This window comes from Phyllobates terribilis, unplaced genomic scaffold, assembly GCF_046119375.1.
Source record: "Phyllobates terribilis strain yellow unplaced genomic scaffold, ASM4611937v1 Scaffold_3__8_contigs__length_932513732, whole genome shotgun sequence".
Taxonomy (NCBI): Eukaryota; Metazoa; Chordata; class Amphibia; order Anura; family Dendrobatidae; genus Phyllobates; species Phyllobates terribilis.
In genome coordinates, this window is record NW_027362763.1 from 782526677 (window position 1) to 782537722 (window position 11046).

Sequence of the window (11046 nt, forward strand, 5' to 3'; positions counted from 1 at the left end):
TGGGTTAAGGTCAGGAGACTGACTAGGCCACTCCAACACCTTGACTTTTTCCCTATTGAACCAGGCCTTGGTTTTCTTGGCTGTGTGCTTTGGGTCGTTGTCTTGTTGGAAGATGAAATTACGACCCATCTTAAGATCCTTGATGGAGGAGTGGAGGTTCTTGGCCAACATCTCCAGGTAGGCCATGCTATCCATCTTCCCATGGATGCGGACCAGATGGCCAGGCCCCTTGGCAGAGAAACAGCCCCACAGCATGATGCGGCCACCACCATGCTTGACTGTAGGGATGGTATTCTTGGGGTCGTATGCAGTGCCATCCAGTCTCCAAACGTCACGTGTGTGGTTGGCACCAAAGATCTCGATCTTGGTCTCATCAGACCATAGAACCTTGAACCAGTCTGTCTCAGAGTCCTCCAAGTGATCATGAGCAAACTGTAGACGAGCCTTGACATGACGCTTTGAAAGTAAAGGTACCTTACGGGCTCGTCTGGAACGGAGACCATTGCGGTGGAGTACGTTACTTATGGTATTGACTGAAACCAATGTCCCCACTGCCATGAGATCTTCCCGGAGCTCCTTCCTTGTTGTCCTTGGGTTAGCCTTGACTCTTCGGACAAGCCTGGCCTCGGCACGGGAGGACACTTTCAAAGGCTGTCCTGGCCGTGGAAGGCTAACAGTAGTTCCATAAGCCTTCCACTTACGGATGTTGCCCCTAACAGTGGAGACAGTTAGGCCCAACTCCTTGGAAAGGGTTTTGTACCCCTTGCCAGCCTTGTGACCCTCCACGATCTTGTCTCTGATGGCCTTGGAATGCTCCTTTGTCTTTCCCATGTTGACCATGTCTGAGTGCTGTTCACAAGTTTGGGGAGGGTCTTAAATAGTCAGTAAAGGCTGGCAAAAGAGATCTTTAATCCACACATGTGAAGTTCATTATTCTTGGTGCCTGAACTACTTCTTAATACTTTAGGGGGGCCAAACAGAATTCTTGTGGTTTGAGGGGTTGAATAATAAATGACACTCTGAATTAACTTTTTACGTTTTAAAAAAAAAACAAAAAAAAAAACAAAAACAAAATTTGCTGCAGTGCATTTCCCACTTCCAGGCTGATCTACAGTACAAATGTCACAATGCCAAGTTAATTCCGCATGTGTCAACCAGCTAAATCTGCAGGGGGTTGAATACTACTTGTAGGCACTGTATAAGAGTATTCCAAAATCAGACATTTCTTCCATTTCCATTCTGTTGCAGTGTGTCGGTCGAGCTATTCACACTAGGTCTCTGTGTAGAATAATATTAGTAAATTACAGGCCTGCTATTTAAAATTGTGGTTCTCTGTCAGACGTATCACATATACACACATGGTCAAAATTGTTGGTACCCCTTGTTTAATGAAAGAAAAACCCACAATGGTCACAGAAATAGCTTGAATTTGCCAAAAGTAATAATAAATTAAAAACCTATGAAAATGAACAAATGAAAGTCAGACATTGCTTTTAAACCCTGCTTCCACAGAATTAAAAAAAAAATTAAACTCATGAAATAGGCCTGGACAGAAATGATGATACTCTTAACTTAATATTTTGTTGAACAACCTTTTGAGGCAATCAGTGCAATAAAACGATTCTTGTAAATGTCAATGAGACTTCTGTACCTCTTGACAGGTATTTTGGCCCACTCTTCATGAGCAAACTGCTCTAGTTGTCTCGTGTTTTAAGGTTGCCTTTTCCAGACGGCATGTTTCAGCTCTTTCCAAAGATGCGTAATAGGATTTAGGTCAGGACTCATAGAAGGCCACTTCAGAATACTCCAATGTTTTCCTCTTAGCCATTCTTGGGTGTTTTTAGCTGTGTGTTTTGGGTCATTATCCTGTTGCAAGACCCATGACCTGCGACTGAGACCAAGCTTTCTGACAGTGGGCAGCACATTTCTCTCTAGAATCCCTTGATAGTTTTGAGATTTCATTGTACCCTGCACAGATTCAAGACACCCTGTGCCAGATGCAGCAAAGCAGCCCCAGAACATAACAGAGCCTCCTCCATGTTTAACAGTAGGGACAGTGTTCTTTTCTTGATATGCTTCATTTTTCCATCTGTGAACATAGAGCTAATGTGCCTTGCCAAAAACTTCCATTTTTGTCTCATCTGTCCATAGGACATTCTCCCAGAAGCTTTGTGGCCTGTCAACATGTTGTTTGGCAAATTCCAGTCTGGCTTTTTTATGATTTTTTTTCAACAATGGTGTTCTCCTTGGTGAAATCCACTTTGGATCAAACAATGACGGATGGTGCGATCTGACACTGATGTTCCTTGAGCTTGAAGTTCACCTTTAATCTCTTTACAAGTTATCTTGGGCTCTTTTGTTACCATTCGTATTATCCGTATCTTTGATTTTTCATCAATTTTCTTCCTGCGGCCACGTCCAGGGAGGTTGGCTACAGTCCCATGGATCTTAAATTTCTGAATAATATGTGCAACTGTAGTCACAGGAACATCAAGCTGCTTGGAGATGGTCTTATAACCTTTACCTTTAACATGCTTGTCTATAATTTTCTTTCTAATCTCCTGAGACAACTCTTTCTTTTGCTTCCTCTGGTCCATGTTGAGTGTGGTACACACCATGTCACCAAACAGCACAGTGAGTATCTGTAGCCCTATATACAGGCCTACTGACTGATTACAAAATTGTAGTCACCTGTGATGCTAATTAGTGGAAACAACTTGATTTAACATGTCCCTTTTGTCACATTATTTTCAGGGGTACCATCATTTCTGTCCAGGCCTATTTCATGAGTTTATTTATTTTTTTAATTCTGTGGAAGCAGGGTTGAAAAGCAACGTCTGAATTTCATTTGTTAATTTTCATAGATTTTTAATTTATTATTACTTTTGTCAGATTCAAGTTATTTCTGTGACCATTTGTGAGTTATTCTTTTATTAAACAAGGGGTACCAACAATTTTGACCATGTGTGTAACTGCGTTCCAAAATCAGCCATTTCTCGTGAACGTGGAAAATATTGTCCTCCATTAAAAATGACCAAGGTGTGTGGCAAGGGACGGGGAAGTGGACGTGATGGTGATGGTGTATGCAGAGGATGTGGCCGTGGGCAAGCTGAAATTGTGCCACAACAAACACCCACATCTTGTCGCTCGACCTTCCTGTCCCAATTACTAGGGGATCGCAGAACACCACTATTGAACAAAGAGCAGTGTCAAAAGGTTGTTGGTTGGATAGCAGATAATGCTTCCAGTTACTTTGCCACCACCACCTTTCACACGGTCAAGTCTCAGTAGCTGTGAGTCTGGACCGCATATTCCTCACCCTGATCCTCCTTCCTCCCACCATGCCGAGTGCCCAGAGACAACTAATCCCATACTTGGACACTCAGAAGAGCTGTTCACTTTTCCATTTGTAGATTCGGGCCTCTCACCCGGCCAGCTTCAAGCGAGTCAAAAGGAGAACGCGTGTAGCGATGCCCAAATATTGGAGCAGCCACGGTCACATGAAGGCGACGGTGGGAAAGTGCAATTACTGTTGCAAGAGGTGGATGATGATGACGATGAGACACAATTGCCAGAAAGTCAGGAGGAGGATCAGGGTACGGAAGTGAAAGACAAGGTGGTGGATGATATAGTAACTGACCGAACCCCGAAAAGGAAATTTGCACCACCTGCCAGGCCAGCATCAGCAGGGGTAGCAAAACTAGCTGCCTGACCACCACCAGCATGATCAGGCACATGGCAGCAAAGCACCCGACTAAGTGGACCAAACCCCAGCGTCCAGAAACAGTGTCTGCGGGTGACACCACTGCTACTTCCACTGCATGCACGCCATTCCCCTGTCCATGGCGCATGCCAAGATGCCTCCCGCCCTACACCTATCGTTGAATACTCTCAACTAGCACCATCAAAAAGCACGTCCACATCCTTGTCCCAGCACAGCTTTCAGTTTCCCTACCCCAGTCCTTGGAATGCAAGTGCAAATACGCAGCCAACACCCTACAGGCCACACTACTAAATTCACACATTTCATGAATGCTTGCGCTCAAAATGTTTCCTTTTAGGCTCGTGGAGACCGAACCTTTCCACAACCTAATGGCGGTGGTCATCCCTCGGTACTCGGTCCCTAGCCGCCACTATTTCTCCCAGTGTGCTGTCCCCACATTCCAAGAGTATGTGTCCCACAACATTAGACTCAGTCCCCAGCCACCACTATTTCTCTCGGTGTGCCGTCCCCGCATTACACGAGCACATGTTCCACAACATTAGACATGCCCTCCACAACACAGTTACTGGGAAAGTCCACCTAACCACGGACACGTGAACAAGTGATTGTGGGTAGGGACGCTACATCTCGCTGACGGCACACTGGGTTAATATAGTGGAATCCGGGACCCACTCGGACCTTGGGACGGAACACGTCTTCCCGACGCCGAGGATTGCGGGCCCTGGGTCAATCAGGGTTGCCCCCACATCCTACAGCTCCTGCACCTCCTCCTCCTGTTCAGCCTCCATCTCTGAAAAGACTACATCAGTCGCAAGCTGGAAGCACTGCAGCACTGCCTTGGCCAAGCGGCAACAGGCTGTGCTGAAGCAAATATGCTTAGGTGACAAACCGCTGAAGAGTTGTGGACAGCTCTAAAAAGAACAGGCAGATCTGTGTCTGACACCGCTGACCCTACAGCCAGGCATGGTCATGTGTGACAATTGCCAGAACCTGGTGGCGACTCTGAGATGAGGCGAGCTCACACACATACCATGCCTGGCCCATGTGCTTAACCTCGTGGTTCAGCGGTTTCTCAAAACCTACCCGGATCTGCGAGATCTGCTTGTCAAAGTACGCCGCCTGTGTGCCCATTTTAGAAAGTCAGCTACATCTTCTGCCGCCCTTGCCATGCTTCAGCAGCGTTTGCAGCTTCCGGCTCACCAGCTGATCTGCAATGTCCCCACTCGTTGGGACTCTACATTGTAGATATTGGGAAGGATTTATGAGCATAGGGCAGTTGTTGACTATCAGCATCAACAAGGCCATCGATATTCAGGTCAGACTCCACACATAAAACCTCAGGAGTGGACATGGATGTCAGACATTTGTACCATCCTCCAAAACTTTAAGGACTCCACCAAATGGTGAGCGGCGATGACACCATAATTAGCGTCACCATCCCGCTTCTCTGTCTTCTGAAATGCTCTCTGCTCACAATTAAAGAGGATGCATTGCAGACGGAGCACGATGAGATGGAGCAAGGTACCATACAGGGTGATTACACACAGCCCATCCTCATTTCATCCCAACGTGGATTGGGTGACAATGAGGAAGAGGAGGAGGAGGAGGAAGAATAGGAGCTAGTTTCCTGCGCCATAGACGGTACTACCTGCACAACTGTCATACCATTTGTTCAGCGTGGATGACCTGAGGACAGGGAGGAGGAGGAGGAGAAGAGCATAATCAGTCGTCCTCTTGGTGAGGACACAGAGTCTTGCCTCTTTCCAGTCTGGCACACCTGGCTAAGTTTATTTTACGCTGCCTTTCCCGTGACCCACGCGTTGTCCAAATTTTGGGCGACAGTCATTACTGGTTAGTGACACTTCTAGACCCACTCTACAAGGAGAACTTTATGTCCCTTATTCCCTTGCAGGACAGGCCTAATAAAATGGGGCAGTACGAGAAGGCCCTTTGAAGTTCCTCCAAATTTTTGGCAGCCGTTGCTTCACTGCATAGGTAAACAGTATGGGAGACACACTTCCTAATAATGGGAGCATTTTGTGCATGAGGCCCTCTGACCTCTACATCTCTTGCAAGGGGCATTGGAGTTCCTCCAAATTTTTGGCAGCCGTTGCTTCACTGCATAGGTAAACAGTATGGGAGACACACTTCCTAATAATGGGAGCATTTTTTTCAGGAGGCCCTCCGACCTCTACGTCTCTTGCAAAGGGCCTTGGAGTTCCTCCAAATTTTTGGCAGCCGTTGCTTCACTGCTTAGGCAAAAAGTATGGGAGACCCACTTCCTAATAATGGGAACATTGTATTCAGGAGGCCCTCTGATCTCTACGTCTCTTGCAAGGGGCATTGGAGTGCCTCCAAATTTTTGACAGCCATTGCAGTCACTGCATAGGCAAACAGTATGGGAGACCCTCTCCTTTCTAATGGGAATATATCGTTACTGAGGCCCACCTCTATGTGTCTTTAAATTGTTAGTGGGGTTTTTCCTAAATTTTGGCAGTTGCTCTCATTGCATACCCTATAACTAAATAGCAGACCCTCTCCTTTCTAATGTGAACATGTCGGTCTCGTTACTGTGGCCCAGCTCTATGTGTCTTTAAATTGTTAGTGGGGTTTTTCCTACATTTTGACAGCCATTGAACTCACTGCATACCCTATAACTGAATAGCAAACCTATTCCTTTCTAATGGGAATATGTCGTTACTGTGGCCCAGCTATATGTGTCTTTAAATTGTTAGTTGGGTTTTTCCTAAATTTTGGCAGCCGTTGGACTCACTGCATACCCTATAACTGTATAGCGGACCCTCTCCTTTCTAATGGGAACTGTTACGGGTCCGGGTGGTGGAACCTCTGTGCTTTGATGCAAGGAGGGACCAGAGGGGCATAACTAAGTGCCTACTCGGCCCGACCCAGGTCAAACGGCGGCTTAGTCGACTCCGTGAACCAATGAGGGACCGGGCAGGTGAACCAAGTACCACTCTGGGACCAACCTTGTGTGAGAGCAGGTGACTCCCCCGGGTCAGATGACAGGAGCTGACCGGTGCAGTGGATGAGCACGTCAGGTAGGCTGGCGGGTGATCCGGGTAGACAAGCAGGCGGGTACGGCGAGTACGGCGGATAGGCAGCAGGCGGGTACGGCAGGTAACTGGCAGGTGCTCCGGGTTGGCAGGCTGGCGAGCACGGCAGGTAATCTGGCAGGTGCTCCGGGTAGGAAGGCTGGCAGACACAGCGGGTAACTGGCAGGACTGTTGGGCAGACTGAGGGGCAGGACTGTTAGACAGACTGGCCGGCAAGGAACTGAGGGCTGAGGAGAGTGTTAGCACACAAAAAACAACCTTGCACAGGCACCTCCATTTTGGAAGAGGTGCTTAATATAGGGGCAGTCCTCCGGCCATTGGCCGGGGACTCTTTAGGACGGTGCGCACGGCCCCTTTAAGAGGGAGGGAGCGCGCGCCCTAAGCACAGTGCCCAGGAATCTGCACGCAGTGCGCGACTTAGCAGCAGGGAAACAGGAAGACACCGGACCGGGACCTCGGCGGTGAGGGTAACGGCGTCTCTGCCCGGCGGGAGGCAGAGACGCCGATGCTACAGGAGCATGTCGTTACTGTGGCCCAGCTCTATGTGTCTTTAAATTGTTAGTAGGGTTTTTCCTAAATTTTGGCAGCCGTTGCACTCATTGCATACCCTATAACTGAATATCACACCCTCTCCTTTCTAATGGGAACATATCATACTCGTTACTGTGGCCCAGCTATATGTGTCTTTAAATTATTAGTGGGGTTTTTCCCAAATTTTGGCAGCCCTTGCAGTCATAGCATGGGCATTACCACTATAGGAGACCCGCTCCTTTATAATGGAAAAATTTATTTTTACTGAGACCCTCCTCTATGTCTCTTCAAAGGGGTATTGGGTTGCATCCACATTTTTGACAGCCCTTGCAGTCATTGCATACACAATAACAGTTTAGGAACAACAAGTTAATGGGAACAACAAAGCATAGCCGGCTGATGGCTCTCTAACAATAGCGAGGGCCGACTGCTGGCCCTTTGAGAATAGTAAGGGCAGCCTGATGGTCCCACAAAAATAGTCTTTGTGACTTTCAGAGTCCCTCCATCATAAATGGAACAGGATGTGTCTGTTGATGTGTCATACACCACATGGCCAGATAAGGTTGTAAAATGTTAAAATGATATTTCTTGGTGAATGCATTTGTCTTGATTGAAAGCAATGCAAAAGTGCAAAAACGCATCAAAAACGCTACGTGTGAATATAGCCCAAGGTGTGGAAGAGAATTGTTGTTTTTGTATATTTATTTTGCCATATATACAAGTGATTACCCTGGAAAGAATATTCCTTAACATATGTGACTTGTAGGATTGCTACTTCCAATAGGTGGCGCTATAGAGTACAAGTCCTCTTTTTCTCTGAAGAGGCAATTTGCATACTAGATTTCCCAGAGGAGCATTGCATGGTGAATAAGCCTCCTTACCTTGACGTGCCAGAGCTGGTGTGTCACTCTCCATAAGGAGAAACGCTACCCCTTAGACCTCACTCCAGAGCCTCTCACCTAGCCAAATCAGTTCTTATACTTTGCACTGACGAGGGCCAACAACCCGAAACACAGTGTCTGCAGGAGTCATATTGCACGACTTGTTAAAGGGTTGATTGTGACTTGTAGGATTGCTACTTCCAATAGGTGGCGCTATAGAGTACATGTCCTCTTTTTCTCTGAAGAGGCAATTTGCATATTCCTTAACATAAAAATCCATTTTGGTTTCACTTTTGTATTATTGTGTTTTATTGTGAGTCTGTAAAAGTGGCGTAATACCTCTGACAACATTGTTGAGAGCATTGATCTGGGAGTCAGAAATGCTTCCAGGGGTCTTCCCCATGCTGATCCCATGTCATTTGAGCACTGTTCCCATCTATTTGGGCAATTTTTAAATTTTTAGGCCCTCTGCAGACCGCCAGGGGGGAGCCGCCGGAAAAATGCTCAAGTTTCCCATAGACTTACATTGGGTTCGTTACTCGGACCGAGCACTCAAGCATTCCAATTTGCTCGACTCATCCCTAGTGGGTATACCTGGAAAATTGTATAATAAATTACTGATAGGCAATATGCAAATAAATATAACACAAAAAAATAATAGACATAAAACTGTTATACAAGGATCATGTGTAAAAATATATATTATATAGTATAGTAGTACTACTACTAACAATAATAATAATGGGGGCTGTTAATATACCATCCCATTACTGTAGGAGGTAATATATATATATATATATATATATATATATATATATATATACAGTACAGACCAAAAGTTTGGACACACCTTCTCATTTAAAGATTTTTCTACATTTTCATGACTATGAAAATTGTACATTCACACTGAAGGCATCAAAACTATGAATTAACACATGTGGAATTATATAATTAACAATAAAGTGTGGAACAACTGAAAATATGTCTTATATTCTAGGTTCTTCAAAGTAGCCACCTTTTGCTTTGATGACTGCTTTGCACATTCTTGGCATTCTCTTGATGAGCTTCAAGAGGTAGTCACCGGAAATGGTCTTCCAACAATCTTGAAGGAGTTCCCAGAGATGCTTAGCACTTGTTGGCCCTTTTGCCTTCACTCTGCGGTCCAGCTCACCCCAAACCATCTCGATTGGGTTCAGGTCTGGTGACTGTCGAGGCCAGGTCATCTGGTGTAGCACCCATCACTCTCGTTCTTGGTCAAATAGCCCTTACACAGCCTGGAGGCGTGTTTGGGGTCATTGTCCTGTTGAAAAATAAATTATGGTCCAACTAAACGCAAACCGGATGGAATAGCATGCCGCTGCAAGATGCTGTGGTAGCCATGCTGGTTCAGTATGCCATCAATTTTGAATAAATCCCCAACAGTGTCACCAGCAAAGCACCCCCACACCATCACACCTCCTCCTCCATGCTTCACGGTGGGATCCAGGCATGTAGAGTCCATCTGTTCACCTTTTCTGCGTCGCACAAAGACACGGTGGTTGGAACCAAAGATCTCAAATTTGGACTCATCAGACCAAAGCACAGATTTCCACTGGTCTAATGTCCATTCCTTGTGTTCTTTAGCCCAAACAAGTCTCTTCTGCTTGTTGCCTGTCCTTAGCAGTGGTTTCCTAGCAGCTATTTTACCATGAAGGCCTGCTGCACAAAGTCTCCTCTTAACAGTTGTTGTAGAGATGTGTCTGCTGCTAGAACCCTATGTGGCATTGACCTGGTCGCTAATCTGAGCTGCTGTTAACCTGCGATTTCTGAGGCTGATGACTCAGATAAACTTATCCTCAGAAGCAGAGGTGACTCTTGGTCTTCCTTTCCTGGGGCGGTCCTCATGTGAGCCAGTTTCTTTGTGGCGCTTGATGGTTTTTTGCAACTGCACTTGGGGACACTTTCAAAGTTTGCCCAATTTTTCGGACTGACTGACCTTGATTTCTTAAAGTAATGATGGTCACTCGTTTTTCTTTACTTAGCTGCTTTTTTCTTGCCATAATACAAATTCTAACAGTCTATTCAGTAGGACTATCAGCTGTGTATCCACCAGACTTCTGCACAACACAACTGATGGTCCCAACCCCATTTATAAGGCAAGAAATCACACTTATTAAACCTGACAGGGCACACCTGTGAAGTGAAAACCATTTCTGGTGACTACCCCTTGAAGCTCATCAAGAGAATGCCAAGAGTGTGCAAAGCAGTCATCAAAGCAAAAGGTGGCTACTATGAAGAACCTAGAATATAAGACATATTTTCAGTTGTTTCACACTTTTTTGTTAAGTATATAATTCCACATGTGTTAATTCATAGTTTTGATGCCTTCAGTGTGAATGTACAATTTTCATAGTCAAGAAAATACAGAAAAATCTTTAAATGAGAAGGTGAGTCCAAACTTTTGGTCTGTACTGTACATGTTTTTCTCAATATCTCCTATGAACGCTGGCCATGGGTTGGCTTTCACATGAAAATCGTAATGACAAGCACAGGGGTCATCAGCAGACCCCCGGCTGTCATGGCAACCCATCGGCGTCCCGCGATCACGTCACGGGAGATGGGAGTGTGGAATTCTGCTGTCAGAGATTGACAGTGGGATTTAACAGATTAACAGCCGGGGGGTGGAACCCCGATCCACCCGTGGATGTTAGAGGCACATGACAGCTGACTAAATCAGCCGTCATGTGCATGCAAAGCTCTGGGCTCCTCATGAAAACCTGCATCAAAGACAGGGACACGACATATGGCGTAAATATACATCATATGTTGTGAAGGGGTTAAACCCATCGGTACCACA